Here is a 17,149-nt window from a genome sequence, read left to right on the forward strand (position 1 = left end):
GTAGCCTGCCTGCTGCACGATGGCTTCCAGCTCCTCCTGTTTGTTACCCATGCTGCGTGCATTGGTGTAGATGCACTTCAGCTGGGCCATTGCCTTCTCTCCCAGCCTTGCCCTGGCACAGCTCTAACAGGCCTTGTTTCAGCCCCATCCGCCCTCTCATCCGGTCTCTCAAGCTCCAGGGCCTCAAACCTGTTGCGTGAGGGCACCTGGGAAGGTGGGGCCGGTAAGGGGGAGGCACCACCTGTGGTGTCGAGCAGGGACCTGTTTCCATTGCTCCTCAACTCCCAGGTCCCCTCCCTCTGCCCAACAGCAACAGGGCAGGGGGTCCACCCCTATTTGGGGCATCTCACCCCGATGCCTGTCCTTCAGGCTGCGCAGGGAGTTGCTCCACAAGTTTGTCTCGTGCTCACACTCCCTGATATCCCTCAACCTCTCGACCTCCTCCTTGAGTTCTGCCACAAGGCGGACCAGGTCATCCACCTGCTCGCACCTCACGCACACAGTCTCTCTGCCCCCCGCAGGTGGTAGCAACAGGCTCAGGCACTCCCTGCACCCGGAGACCTGAACTGCCGCAGTTTGGAGCGGGCAGTTGGTCTGGGTGTGTACAGACTTCCTGGAGAGCGCAGTGTGCCTGCTGGAGACCATTGCAGCTGAGCTAGCGGTAGACTGCCATTAGAGGAGGTGCTCGTATGGGCGGGGGGGAGCGCTCTGCCCTGCCTGCTTGCCCTGCCTGCTCGCCCTGCCTGTGCTTACTGCCTATTGACGCGCCACGCCGTGCTTGCCCGTGCTCCCTAGGGGCAGCTTTTGAACGGCCGGGGAGGGGGCGCTGCTGGCTACGCCTCGTTCTCGCCTCGTTCGCCTCCCTCACGAGGGCTGCCGGCAGCTCCCTTAGCCCTGCCTGGCCCGATCCCCCGCTCCGCTGCAGAACGCGTCTGCCCCGGAGCCGATCGCCTCGGCAAGTGGCTGCGAAATGGCGGTGACGCCCGATTTAAATGTCCCGCCCCTGACGCTGCTGGCATTGAAACGTTGGATCAAAAGAACGTTGGATAATAAAAGACAATATATATATATATATATATATATATTTTTTTTTTTTTCTGAAGACTTTGCAAGTAGCAAAATACTATAAACACGTATTTGTCTCACTTTAACCTCACTGATCTGCTAAGTCTATAGGCAGATCTACACAACAATTCCATTTTTTTTTTAAACGTTATGTTGTGAAAAAAACACTAACATGAGCAGTATGGAAAAAGCAAGGAAGATGCTAGTTTAATGGCACTACTGACAAAGGTAGGAATATTAAGAATGGTCATATATATAGAAAATATAAATGAACAAAAATGGGGCATTTTGGGAAAGGGTAAATGGGGGGGGGCTGTTAGTATGGAAGGAGAATAGTATCAAAAAGAAGAATAACTTAACGTTATCACACTAGAGGGACCTATCTTGGCTTTGGTGAGACATTAACACTGCCTGTGGAGCAGTGTTAAGAGCTTTTTCACCTGTGTGATGTATGCAGGTTTATGAAAAGCTTGCTTTTGATGAAAAAAAAAAAAAAAGTAATCTGTAGAAGAGTACTTGAAAGCTCAAGAGAATAGTGAGATTGTCAAAAAAGGTTCAGCGTGGGTTATCTTTTGGAACAGGTTATAATGGTTTGATTATATTGATGTCAGTATGGGAAAAGCTCAAACCTTGTGTATTCCATTTTAAAACCCAATATACATTGAAACTGGCTGTGAAAAAGGATATGATCAGTGGGTTCTGTTGTTTTATTTTGTTTTGTTTGCACTGCAGGAAGTCACAGCAATATTCAGGTGTGATTTATTTCATGAGAAGAATACTTTTTTCGGTGAACATCATATTTAGACTGATAAACAGGGTTTTGTGAGTGTTCTTTGCAGATCAGATAAGCTGGAGTATCTGCAAACCATGGCTCTGGGGGTGGACTGGTGTTCTAGATTGAAGTATGTTGATCTTCAGGTTTTGTATATGATAATACATAGTAACATAGATCAGTGTTTTCTCTCACAATAGAATCATCAACATCGAGCATGTGTATTGTAGAATTTCATCTAGTGCACAAAATATCTTCTTTGAAATTACTTGGATAAAACAACATCCCCACTGTGCACTAAAATGAATTCACATATGCAATCGATGCAGAACATAAATATACAGCTACCACTGGGAAAAACTTTTTCACAGAGCAGCTACTTCATTTTTGACTATTCAGTCCTGATACTCAAAGGAGACTTATAAAATACTTTCAAAAGACAAACCTGGGAACTAAAATGTATTACTCTACCATATAGTTAAAGTCATAGATCCATCATCCATATATCCACAGAGATACTGTTTTTTTCAATAAAATAAATAAAAAAATCTTCCTTCTGCTCTGATCCTGAAGAAATTCCTATTCTCTTGCAAATTTCCTGCTCCTATATGTGCTTATCATAATTTGGTCTTATCAATTAGCATATAAGAAGAACAACAGGAAATGCTCATTCCTACTCTACATCTAATTTGTGAATTTTGTACTCCTGCTTCCAATATGGAGCATTTTTTTGTGTGTGTCTGTGTGTTTTTTTGTTTGTTTGTTCATTTGTTTGTTAGTTCATTTTTCCCAAGGTCTGTCAGCTGGACTAATAAAAGAGATCATTACTTTAATAAAATCCTGTCTCTTATCTTCGGAGAATTGTGGCTGTAGCAGTATAGTTTGCTTCTTTTTTGCTTATTATTAAATCATGTCTATGTTCATATACACTTAATAACCCTATGACCTAATACAGCCATTCATTATCCTGATAATTGGATCATGAATATTGCAATCTTCACATTGACAAAATAATCTTTCTGATTTTTACACGTTGTTATTTTCTTATAGCTTGTTCTTTGCTCTGGAACCACCTTTCAACTTTTTGTCATGAAATGCCTGTAACAAGAACTCAAGCCAACAAGGCCTACAGGCCTAGTCTTGGCAGTGTCTTCCAGAAGCTCAGAGCTTTGCTGATGCCTGATTTCCTGCTGTGCCTTTTGTTTAGAAATCCAATTCTTGAAGGAACAGAAATAGTAGAGTACTGAAAAATACAGTACTCTACCAATATGCCTGCCAGTTTATCACTGACTCTCTCTCTTACATGAACATACCTAAGACCAGTTAGTCCCTTCTTTTTTTTCTTTTTTCCACTTTAGATGTGTAAAATTATGTTCCTATTTTTTTCATTCACTGATGCTTTCTCTACATCCTATATTTCTTGATTTGTCACTACTTCCCATTTTCCAGACACCTCTGTATGGGGAGAGGCCAACATAATAAATTCTTCACTGGTTCAGGGATCTTTGGACAGACAGATCATTACAGAAATAGAACTTTGGGCTGTGAGTATTTTTACAGGGACCTTTGTTACAGGGACCTCTACAAGGACCTGTACTTGAGCACATCTTCCCTAGGACTGAACAGCTCAAAGATTAAATGGTTCATATAGTGCCTGCTGGCTTAATGAAAGGTGCTGATTGACAGACATCTGCCAAAAATATTTGCAAGATAGAAGCCCAGCTTTATGAACCTCCAAACACATTAAAACAGTCAATACAAGGTATGTCTGTGTTTCACAATTGGAGAGGTCGTTTTTCAAAGAGAATAGTAGGTAGAATATTAGTGCTTTGCATCACTAGTTCTGTCAGCCAAGATGATTTATACTTTGATCTATATATAATTATGACTGCACATTTAATCAAGGGCATTTTCATGCAGAAAGTGAGCTGGAAGTTGGTTCTTTCTGGATGCATGTAGGAATTGGAAATCCATCTACCAAATTTCTCATATACCAGGGCTTTTTGAACATTTCTAAAATGTTGGTAACTGTTACATAACTCACTATGAAATGTTTAATGCAAAGAATATTACTTTAAGACATAAGATAAGGATAATGAAGACTTTCTTATCCTGACTGACTAGCTCTTTACTGCTAAGCCCTTCTATTTTCTTATTTTAATATGCTTCTAAATCTGTCTACATGGTAGTTTCATAGAATTAACAGAACTCTGTTTCTACTTGAAACTCACACAGGATTTGTGGGGTGTTTGCTTTTGAGTCCCTGTGCAACTCTTTCTCTGGAAATAAATTAGTCATGAGAAGCTTTATTCTCCAAGTCAGAAGTCATTTAAACATCTTCCTTGCTGCTTGCCAATGGGTTTTGATTATTGACTGTCAGAAGAGATTATTCTCTAGTGACATGGCATTTAGTGTCACCACTCCCCAGAACAGCCCTTGCACTGGAAAGGAAAACACATGCTTCCATTCCTGAGAACTCGGTAATTCTGCCTGAGTAACAGACTCTCTGACAGTTGTCATCTCACCCCATATAGAGGTTGATCATAGTCCCATATTTGCCAGCTGTCTTGGTGATAACGATTGACAGGAAAAAGGGGATTAAGAAAAAGAATAATTAAATATTATCTACCAAGATAATTAAACATTCAGTTGTAATAGTAATAAATGAAATAATTTATTTAATTATAATTAACCCCCAAGAATTTGCAATTAAAAGATTTAAAAAAAAAAAAAGTTGTTTACATTGTTAGCTCTGTTCAATTGTTTGTTCAGGCTACGATGGTGTTTTTGAAGTATTTAAAGCAGAACCAGTGAATGTCAGCTAGGTTCCCCTGCGCTCCCTGTCCTTCCACATGGAAGATGCACCTTAAAGAACTGATCAAAAGTTTTTTCAGCTTGTTGTAGTTGAGGGAATTATTTCAACAGATTCTCTCTCCTGAATGCTGTTATTTGGAAAATAACTTTCTCTAAAGAATGAGTTTTGTTATAGTTGCACTGAAATTTAGGCAGATCAAAGGGAATCGAAACGTAACCAGCCTACAACTGGGGATGGACTATGAATAAAAGTTTTCTTCAAGCAGAATTTTTCTGTTGTATGAAATTATTATTGTGGATGGTGTAGTGTCAACGCCTTGAGATTCCTCTAGCTTCTGCTGCAGAAACAATCTCTTTTTTTCCTTCTAGTTCTCTAGGCTTTACTTCACTCCTCTCTCTGACTAGTATGAGGACATCACATAGAAAAGCAGAGAACAATGAAATGAAAGAAGACATAACTCTATAGAAGACAACAGGGTGCTTAATGTGTGCAGTATCTACTTAATCTATATGATTCAAGGACAATTTTAGTGGATCCGCTTGCAAAAATCAGTAATTACTCTTAGCATTTGTGTGGTATGTTCTCTGCTGGAGGCCTCCAAAGAGAATAACACAGAATATTGTTTTTTGTTTTTAGTAGTAAGAATACTAATTCTTGAAAAGGTAAAGTGTGCTTGTGTCTCATGACAGATAGCAGAAGAACCTGATCTACTGATTCCCTTTCAATTTTATGGAAAACTGCCATGAGAAATCTTGGGGAAAATGCTGTGACATGAAAGAATATGAATCTTAAGAACAAATTATACAGCATAAAGTTTTTCTTTAGCATCATGGTCAAGTGAAACTGTTTTGTTTTTAACTAGTGATGTTCAGCTCAAAGCATGTTTTTAATACATGTACTTCCTTTCCATATTAAAACTCTACTTTGAAGTCTACTCTGGAAGTACATTAAGTACATTAAGGCTTTATCTTGTTTTAAATTCACATCCTGTCTTAACCTGTACTAGCTGCACTGTACATAAAATGTATAGTATAAGGTGTATAAAACTAGCAAGGTAAAGTAAGATATTAGGTTCCTAATGTATCAACTGATATATTTAAGTAAAATTTGATTGATGAATATTAGACATGGAAGAAACTGTGTAGTCTGTCTCCACATGTAAGCAGAAATATTGTGTATTATATTACTACCGATGCTTTGTCCAGTCTAGGTTTTGTACTGTGAGAAAAGAAGTATTACAGCTAGGCACACTTACAGTGCTAGTGACAGTGGCTGTTTATGGATACTATTGGATGTGGAGGTGACAGAAACAGCAAAACCTTACGCTGGTTTTATCTACCTTCATAAACTTCCTGTGCTTGTGGACTAACCTGTGATACTAAAAGGATTTCATCTCATCAAGATTATCTTCTCTCACATCTATGCAGGGACAGCTCAAAGCAGAGTTGCCTAAAATTGTAAAGATTTCTTCCAGGGGGTCCTAAATCATTGGAAACTATAAATCTGAGGTCAAAGAAGAGACTAACCAAACGTGAACAGTCGTTTAATGAGAAATTAGTTGGTACTTCTCTTACTGGGAAACAGCTATAACTTTCCCGTATAAACATTTCTCCATATGAATTGATTTTGGTAAAACTGACAGAGATGTTCAAAGAGGTTTTCTTTAAATTTTCCATTGAAATGAAGGAAACCAGGAAAGTTCTGTTACATAAAGGACAAACAGATCTTAATTACAAACATCTTGTAATAGAAGATATACTCTTCCATAGTTTCTGGCAAATGAACATCATTGCCACTGGCTAGGCTGTTAGAACACAAACTATTGCAGCCTCTGATGAAACTTTATGGTGACTTCTCATCCTTGTTAAGAATCTGGATGTGAACTTGGAAGTGTTTGGTATCCAGCAGCTCTGAAAGCATACCCATGAGAACTACTACTGCCTAAGCACTTCTAAAAGTCCATTCATAACTTAAAAAGGATTCATAAAAAGATACATGGCATAAGGAATGGGGAAAATACTTAATTTGCACTCTGAAAAAGGGAAAAAATTAATGTATGAAGGAACTCTGACTGCTAATGAGAACACATCACCCACACTGAAAAATTCAGATCATCTCTGGAAAATATCATTATAAATTGAAAGAAGGCATAGAGATATTTCCCATGGACTCAGAGGCAGATGAATTTCTTAAAAAAATGCAAATCCTGTCTGCCTAGCTATTGGGAATGAAGTAGCTCTGATTGAAGGTAGCAAACACATGACAGAGAAACAAACCTCCATCGTTAATTTCAGGTCCCAGTTATATAAATCTAGATGAGTAATTAGATTTTAATGAAACTGAGTTGTAGTTCATTAGATTTTAATTGCATTAATATACCTTCTCATATGACATATGTCTATTAATTGTATTCAGATAGTACTTGTATTTTAGAAAAAATACCCAGTTAATGATCAATTTTCCTTGACAGTTCTATAAATCCCCTTGATTTTATGGTTGTTAATTATTTTTATATGTTTAAGGTTTATCCTCATGACTTTTTAAACTAGATAAAGTGTAAACCCTCCAACCTGAAGGAGCTATTATGAATTTAGCTGGGTCTAGTAGTATAGATAGATATACAGATATGAAAGGAAAAGTGAGCATTATAACGATCAAATCAGAGCTCGAATTTAACATGCACCTTTAGGTATTCATTTAATTAATTATGTACAAACTAGGACATACCATTAGAAAAAAATAACAGGTCCAATCTTAAAGTAAAGTTAGTTATTCTTTAAAATGGTGTACAGACACCTTGTAATAGCAATATTCTTTTTTCCAAATAAGACATTAGAAATGACTTTACTTCATGTGGCTTAAGAAAAATCTCCATTTTACATCATCTCAGTCATAAAGATATTGTCATCAAATCAGTGAGAACCCCAGAGTATGATCTGACATTTCCTGTCTTATCCAGATGCTTCCATCTGTTTCTCAGTACTGTCAATATACCTGAAAAAGAGATACCTACAGAACTTATACCTATCATTCCTGAACAAACAAACAAACAAAAACTCTTCTTGACTAAAGATCTCATTAGTTTTACTGTTGGTAGGTGAAAAGTAAGATTTAGTTTGTGAGCTTTTTTCTCTTTTCAAAAAAGCCTAAAAAAAGCTACATTTGCCCATGAAATAAAACTCTGTGAAACCACTCTATTGTAGAGGGAGTAATACTGTTTACAGCAAAGTCCACAGTAATTCTCCATTAAGCTCTTAACGTAAGTGAAATTATCATTTATTTAGTTCTCACAGAATTGGGACTTAACACAATTCACCAGAATAAGTGATCATAGTGAGGGATTTATATTGAAAACATGGCTAGTCTAAAGTTCCCAGAATATTTAATTTAGAGTAAGTCTGTTAGCAAGAAGGCATTGAGGCAGTAAGGAAAAAATAATGATTAAAAAAAAAAAAAGGAGCAAATGTTAAGATTTCAGCTCACAGAATCACAGAATTTCTAGGTTGGAAGAGACCTCAAGATCATCGAGTCCAACCTCTAACCTAACACTAACAGTCCCCACTAAACCATATCCCTAAGCTCTACATCTAAACGTCTTTTAAAGACTTCCAGGGATGGTGACTCCACCACCTCCCTGGGCAGCCTGTTCCAGTGCCTAACAACCCTTTCAGTAAAGAAGTTCTTCCTAACATCTAACCTAAAACTCCCCTGGCGCAACTTCAGGCCATTCCCCCTCGTCCTGTCACCAGGCACGTGGGAGAACAGGCCAACCCCCACCTCTCTACAGCCTCCTTTAAGGTATCTGTAGAGAGCGATAAGGTTGCCCCTGAGCCTCCTCTTCTCCAGAAGAAGATCAGAGTAACTCTGCAACCTTTAACTCAGAAAAACATGACAGATTTTCTTAACATTTTGAAGGAACATCTGCCTTTGTAAACATGCAACCTTAAAAGTAAGACAATATTTCAGAGGCAGGAAATTCAACATACAATATGTTATACTAACAATACTGTTAGACTGATGCTGGTCAGGGTTATGCTTAGCTCATCTCCAGTCTGGGGGGCTGAGGCTTTAAAATGAAGCATGCCTTTCTGAGTGATGGCAGCTCTATGTTGACATCTTGTAGAGAAAACATGTCTTGTTGACATCTTGTAGAGAAAACATGACATGGGTGAATGTCATCTGCCAGCAGGTCCAAAGTATGGGTTCTGCGTATTATTTTTCATTCAGTTTGAAGGAATTTCTGCCTAACAACTAGGGTCTATTGTATGGAACTCAGTAAATTTTATGATCGTGATCTTGTCTAAAAGTCTGTGCCACCACACTACAGGTATGGATGGCTGGGATAAGCAGTAGCTTGAAGTGAATCTTCACATAAAAATAATCTGATAAAGTAGATGCCATATGGGCTTTAATTCTGGGAATTCCTGAAAGTTGAGGAAAGTTAGCTTGTAGTTTTACAACCTAGCCAAAACAAATTGTTGTTAATAAATCATACCTCTGATTCTATTTTGTTCCTGGTGGTGAAGGAGGCAACAAGCATATTCAGCTCTGTAGTTCTGCAGCCCAATTGTCTTCCTTTGCTGCCAGCACTCCAAAGGAGAAGAGCAGAGATCTTGACAGTCCTCTTCTGCCTGTACACAGAAAACAGGCAGGAGATGTTGGCAAATAGATCCTGATATTCCAGCCTCAGAGAACACGTCTGAGCAAGACCAAGCAGTGAATGAGTAAAGGACACAGAGACACTTCTCTTTACCTAGCCAGTGTGTAGTGTGGTGACAACACAACTTCCCCTGCTAATTACCTATAAAATCAGTTCTGACCCTCTAGTGAATTTTAGCTTGTAGCTTCACCTGCAGCTTTTCTACACGCTTGGATCAGACAGCAGAAGTAATTTATACTTCTTTATTTTCATTTTTGTTCAGAGTTTGCAAACACATTACCAAGAAAAGACGGATATGTGAGTATTTTATTTGGAAGAATTGGTGTAGTTCCAGAAACTCCTTTTACTTTTTTCCCCTTATTAGGGGGGGAAATATTGGAGGAATTTTTGTGAATATTTACTAAGCATGTCAGACAGATTAAACAGCTTGAAAATGTGTCCACACAGACTGCTTCACTATTTAGATAATGCTGTTTTTCATGCTGGCTTGGCAAAGGTGTGACATTGCCCTAAATATCCCACAAGCACTTAAAAGGATATACATTTCTTAAAAACCTCTGTCTTCTTCATTGAGAAGTTGTAGTGGGTTTACGTGGCAAGGTTTTGGTAGCAGGGGGCCATAGGGGTGGTTACTGTGGGAAGGATCTAGAAGCTGCCCCATGTTTGGGAAGGGCCCCACTGTTTTCCAGAGCTGAGCCAATAAGCGATGTTGTTTTATGCCTCTGTGAGAGCATATTTAAGACAGGGAAAAAAAACGCTGCAATACACAGCAGCTGGGAGAGTGAGAGGAGTGCGGAACAGCCTTGCAGGCACCAAGGTTAATGAAGAAGGAGGAGGAGAGGTGCTCCAGGCGCCGGAGCAGAAGTCCCCTGTGGCCTGTGGTGAGGACCATGGTGAAGCAGGATGTCCCCCTGCAGCCCATGGAGTACCACGGTGGAGCAGGGTTCCACGCTGCAGCCCATGGAGGAGACCATGGTGTAGCAGGTGAACCTGCACCGATGGAGGCTGCCGCCTGTGGAAAACCCCTGCTGGAGCAGATTCTGGGCCAGATCTGTAGCCCGTGGAGAGGAGACCACGCAGGAGCAGGTGACCTGGCAGGAGCTGCTGCCCGTGGGGGATCCAGGTTGGAGCAGTTTGCTCCTGAGGGATGGACCCTGCGGTACGGACCCATATCTGGAGCAGTTCTGGAAGAGCTGCTGCCTGTGGGAAGCCCATGCCAGATTAGTTCATCAAGGACTGCATCACGTGGGAGGGATCCCACAGCACAGGGGATGAGAGTAACTGAGAAGGAGCGGCTCCTGCCAGGTCCACCTGCTACACCATGGTCTCCTCCATGGGCTGCAGCGTGGAACCCTGCTCCACCGTGGTACTCCATGGGCTGCAGGGGGACATCCTGCTTCGCCATGGTCCTCACCACAGGCCGCAGGGGACTTCTGCTCCGGCGCCTGGAGCACCTCTCCCCCTCCTTCTACACTGACCTTGGTGCCTGCAAGGCTGGTCCTCACTCCTCTCACTCTCCCAGCTGCTGTGCATTGCAGCATTTTTTTTTCCCTGTCTTAAATCTGCTCTCACAGAGGTGCAAAACAACATCGCTTATTGGCTAGGCTCTGGTCAGCAGTGGAGCCCTTACCAAACATGGGGCAGCTTCTGGATGATCTTGAGGTCTCTTCCAACCTAGAAATTCTGTGATTCTGTGATTCTGTGATTCTGTGATTCTAGATCCTTCTCACAGAAGCCAACCTTATGGCCCCCTACTACCAAAACCTTGCCATGTAAACCCACTACAGAAGTACAAAGGAGGAAGATGTCTATTTTTCTTTAATTTCATGTTCTTGCTGCTATTTGATGTTTTATTAGACAAACTTGATGTTTTATTAGACAAACTCTTCAATAAGAGAGGGTGATGTTCAGCTAGCACCTTTGTAAAAATTCTCTCTGAAGAAACTGAAAACAGGATATTGAATAGGGCATTTTAATGGAAGGGTCTTCATATATGTAATCTTTGCTGTCTATGCTCGTTCTGTGCTCACTCAGAGCATCAGAAGTTTTATAGCAATTCATGTCTTTATTTTCTTTCTTCTTGTATTTTTTTATTTCGGGAACTTGAACACTTCACAGTATTTCTACATAGTTATCTATAACAGCAATTTTTCTTAAAGCTTACAATAACCTAATGATTGTGCAATTCTCTTTTTTTTTTTTTTTCTTCCCTGATTCTCCAGCATTTCTCCTCAAGCATTCTCAGCATTCTCAAGTGAGATTGAGAAGTTGAGATTCTGCTGTGAATCTCAAGATTCACAGCATTCTCCTCAAGAAACTGGCTGCTCTTGGCTTGGACTGGCGCACGCTTCGTTGGGTTAGAAACTGGCTGGATAGCCGGGCCCAAAGAGTTGTGGTAAATGGAGCCAAGTCCAGTTGGAGGCCAGTCACTAGTGGCGTCCCCCAGGGCTCGGTGCTGGGGCCGGTCCTCTTTAACATCTTCATCAATGATCTGGATGACGGCATTGAGTGCACCCTCAGTAAGTTTGCAGATGACACCAAGCTAGGTGCGTGTGTCGATCTGCTCGAGGGTAGGAAGGCTCTGCAGGAGGATCTGGATAGGCTGCACCGATGGGCTGAGGTCAACTGTATGAAGTTCAACAAGGCCAAGTGCTGGGTCCTGCACCTGGGGCGCAATAACCCCAAGCAGAACTACAGGCTGGGAGAGGAATGGTTGGAGAGCTGCCAGGCAGAGAAGGACCTGGGAGTGATGGTGGACAGTCGGCTGAATATGAGCCAGCAGTGTGCTCTGGTGGCCAAGAAGGCCAATGGCATCCTGGCTTGTATCAGAAACACTGTGACCAGCAGGGCTAGGGAGGTGATCGTCCCCCTGTACTCGGCTCTGGTGAGGCCGCACCTCGAGTACTGTGTTCAGTTTTGGGCCCCTCGCTACAAGAAGGACATCGAGGTGCTTGAGCGGGTCCAAAGAAGGGCGACGAAGCTGGTGAGGGGCCTGGAGAGCAAGTCCTATGAGGAGCGGCTGAAGGAGCTGGGCTTGTTCAGCCTAGAGAAGAGGAGGCTCAGGGGTGACCTTATTGCTCTGTATAAGTACATTAAAGGAGGCTGTAGCGAGGTGGGGGTTGGCCTGTTCTCCCATGTGCCTGGTGACAGGACGAGGGGGAATGGGCTAAAGTTACGCCAGGGGAGTTTTAGGTTAGATGTTAGGAAGAATTTCTTTACTGAAAGGGTTGTTAGGCACTGGAACGGGCTGCCCAGGGAGGTGGTGGAGTCACCATCCCTGGAAGTCTTCAAAAGACGTTTAGATGTAGAGCTTAGGGATATGGTTTAGTGGGGACTGTTAGCGTTAGGTCAGAGGTTGGACTCGATGATCTTGAGGTCTCTTCCAACCTAGAAATTCTGTGATTCTGTGATTCTGTGATTTTAATCAGAAAATCAATATTATATGGAACTAGGGTAAATTATATAAATCTACTAATCTGCTTGCATACAAAATATACATAGACTTCATTGTCAGCAGAATATAAAGAAGGGTTCAAAATCATGCCTGAAGTAAATAGTATTCACATACTGTATTAGTGCCATGTGGGTTGTTACAAAAAAAACAGTGAATGGCAATGTTTTTCTGACAAACTTCTCATTTTCTGACAGCAAAGTGACTCAAATAGTGAATGATCTTCTAAAATAATAATAAAATGTGGGCTTGCAAATGGGTACTCATCCTTAACTCTATGAGAGAGTTCCATGCTGTCATTGGCTTTACAGCTTGACACCAAGGAGAGGCTGAAGAGCACAACACTTTAGTAATACCTTCACTATTTTCCTATGGAAACACTGTGGGCATCACTCTGGGCATTCCTAACCACAGAGGAGCTGCAGTGCCTTATGACAGTCCCAGCAGTTCCCATTTGTCCTATTTGTCAGGGCCCTGAGCACACTGACAAGTTTGGCAAGCTCTTTCCCCCTCCTGGGGGTCCAGCTGCTGATGCTCAGACTATTGATGAGACAGACAAGCAAGGGGGAGCTGCATCTCTGGAGCAGTCTGATCCACAGAGCACTCCCAGCACTAGGACCCTCAGGTAGATATTATGAGAACCCCAATTTTTGGGGGGTAAATGCAAGCATATTTACAAGCTCTGTGCCTTCTGAAATGATCTCTGCTATTTGAAAATGCAGTAATACACCTTTGATAAAGAGCTATAGAGCTCAAGCTTACAAGGTACGGGAGTTTTCCTATTATAACTGTAGAATGCAAATAAGCAATATATAAACTCCTCAAGGACAACATTTAATTATGTTGCATACCAAGCAAGACACTCACAGGTACTATGTGATAGATGGCAAAGTTGAGAAAGCTCATTTTAGCTCTTATCTCTTTAGCAAATGTAGTATGATGATTGGCAAAGTCTATTGTGTTGCTGAAGAAGATAGTAGATTAAATCACCTTCTTTCTTTAAATTAAGCAACACAAAATATAAAAACAATAGACCTGCATTATGGGTACTGAAAGAATGTATTTACTTAGCAATTATATTATGACTTAACAAAACAGTGAACAGTACATTCTAAAATAAGTGTGTATGTGCAGTACCTTGACAAACAGAAATTGGCCAGGAAGTGGAATTCATAAGAACTATCCCACATTTAGTCAGAGTCTCATGATTTAAACATTCATTAAGAACATGCCACGCTTGCTTTCAAACAATCTCTTGGGCATTAGGTTTCTGGGTTCACAGACAGTGCAAGGCAGGTTTAGGAGGAATTCCACCCACAAAGTATTTGGAGCTCTGATTTTCTAAGACTACTCCCAAACCATGCTTAAATATTCCAGAGGGAATGAACTTCTCCTTAATAAATTCCTGAATTTCTTTTGGATCAATCATTTAGGAATTGCTTTTTCCTGAAGATAGTTTTTATAGGAACAACATTTTTTTTTTCATGTTGAAATAATTCACAAGTAACAAATGGATTGATGTTTGTGTAACCTAGACTGACATGAAAATTCACTTCAGCATATTTTCCTTATTTTCAATAGTTGTTAAGTACAGTAGTGCTCCAGAGTTGTTCTAAGATATGCCTTGCATGAAGGGTTCATACCTTGGTTTCTTTTTTCTTGACTATTCTTACATTTTATGAGTTCAGAAAACATGTATTTTCATTAAAGATGTATTTAATGATTTTTTTTCACTGATATTCTAAGTGAGCATGAGACTGTTCAAAGTAATTGATCAAACACTTTGTTGCATGTAATTTCTGTCATCTGTTTAAAAAATAAGACTCTCAGCTGTTTACAAAATAATATAACATTTTTTCCTTTATATTCCAGAATGTGAATCTTACAGTTAGCTCATATTTAGCTATAGTTAGCTAAATAGATTATTTTTACATTTTCTTTCACAGGTTTTGTAAATACAGAAAAAAAAAAAAAGCTATAAAAAGATGCAGGCACAAGCTTAAAATAAGACTTTCAGCTCTCTGGATGATCGCTGCTGGAAAAGAACTGATTCAGGGTAGAACGGGATGTATGTTTAAAGTCTGCTGTGTGCTAGACAATTTGATTTTATTATTATTATTATTTTGTCTACAAAATATACTTTTAATATTTTTAATTAAATATCTATGGGATTTTTTCCCACTTCTTGCAAGAAGGTGCATCTTCTTTTCTATTTGATAATGAGAAGAAATTAGAATCTTCTGTGCCATTTGATGTATGTGCCATATGACAATCCATGAGGTTTTAGGACTATAAGGATTATGATGCAAGCACAAATATCCATTCATTGTATTGCTACACAGTAAAAAAGCAATTGCATAAATATTCATTATATTGCATTTTTTACATAAGAGAAAGAATCCCATCTGTCACCCTTGCTGTAGCTTACATTCCCTGTATTATATTCTCTATTTTTAAGTGAATAGCAAAAGTAACATGCCAACAGTATAACACTGCATAGATTGAAATGAAACTATGCAGTATAGCATGCTGCTATATAACTAAAGCAATGTAAAAGAGAGTGTTTAGAAAGAGAAAAGCATTGCTATTCCTTCCTCCCTGCAGTGTTTCAGGCTGACATGGTAACATCAGCTGAATCCCATGGTAAGATTTTCTGCTGGCTCCTTGTTCACAGGTCTGACATGGTTGTCCCCTGAGTTTCCTGGTAGCTCTGTTACTACGGAGAGAACCAGGATTTTAGACACCGTTTAATACAGAGCACGGAGAACTGCTTTGTGGCTGTGCTATATTTAGAAGAAGGGTTCACTGAATTAATACCTGCAGCAGAACCCCTGATTCACAAAATGCCTCAAAGGCCTGCTAAATAGTGAGTTTCGGCTCAGCATAAAAGTAGCATTGATAATCCCTACAGCCCCAAAATAAACACAGATAAAACATTCTCCGTGTTATTGGCAAAGTACTTCTAAAAATATCCAAATGCACCTTATTTCTTTTTGGCTGTCTCAAGACAAGAGCCAAAGTCAAACTAACTAACTAAAATAAATCAATTTAGTGTGATTTAAGTGTAAGATTGGTACCAAAGGCCAAAATTACCTTCCAACTCTACTGTGTACCTCACAAAATTCAATAGGCCTCTGATTTTTTATTATCTTTAAAGTCCAATCCCCTGCTCAAAGCTATCATCTACTTCCTCTGCTTGACCAAATGGTCTATAACATTCTCCCTCAGTGATGTCCTGTCTTTGGCAGAATAACCATGTATAGAAGCAAGGACCAGCAAATGGCCTGGCTACCATTCTCTGTTGTAAGCATTCTTCCTCTCTGTCTTCAGCCCAAAGACCCAAAGACAAATGTTTTTTTTGGACCATGACATGAAGGGGGAAGGCAGTAAGTGCCCTTCATTAATTTAAATGACTTGTAGCACAGTACTGGAGATGTCTTTCTGGAACAATGTAGGTTACAGTTCATCCTCAGAGGTTTGGGTTCTCACACTTCCTTGGAAATGTCTAACTAGTAGTCTGGTTTCTGAAAAGGAGAGCTGTTTCCCCTCTAGTCATGTCCTCAATGGAAAGCAGTTGTCATAACTGTGTTTTTTAAAGCAGGCCAACCTCTCTGCTGTGTCTTAAGGATTCTCTGAGAAGACCTCTCTTTCTGATAGATCCTTATAGGACATCAACACAATCTAGGCACTGAACTACGTAGCTATGCCATGGTCATATGTGCACAGTCTGGTCACATAAAAAAGGGGGAACTCTAGGCACTGGAGAGACATGGACTGAAAACAAAACAAAACAAACCACATGCTTTTATTTTTTCAATACTAGCCAGCTGCCATTTGGGTGGAAGGAGGGAGAGAAGTTCAGGCTGCAGTTTTGAAACTGGTGCTTATTTTTACCATAACAGCTTCTGTCCTGTTGTGGGATTTTATATGAAAGCTCTGCAGATTTTCATAGATCAAAAGTTGCAGTTCAGAAATCAAGGCCCTGCAAGCACAACTGCATATGAAGAATCCATGCTCCATCCCTAGCACCAAACCAAAGCCAGCAGGAGCTTTTCTGTCCTTTTATGACTTTGGCTAAAACTAAGATAATAAACAAATAGATGTTTTGTCATAACTCTGTTCACAGGATCTTTGGTAACAGCATGTCAGTTTGGTGGGGTGAACTCGTCATGCCCTTGGTCAGTATAGATATGTTGACAAAAGCTCCTGGGTGACATGGCCACCCTCTGTGCTCTCAGGAAGCAAGATGACCTCAGCAATGACTCAGGACACAAAGAAGTGTGGATTGAATGGGCACAAGAAATAAAAGAGTAATGTTTTCACAAAAATACTTAAGGAAAATAAGATGAAGGGAAGAGCTGGCCATAGTGGGATGTGCTTCTGGTT

This window comes from Anas acuta, chromosome 3 (assembly GCF_963932015.1).
Source record: "Anas acuta chromosome 3, bAnaAcu1.1, whole genome shotgun sequence".
In the NCBI taxonomy this organism is placed as follows: Eukaryota; Metazoa; Chordata; class Aves; order Anseriformes; family Anatidae; genus Anas; species Anas acuta.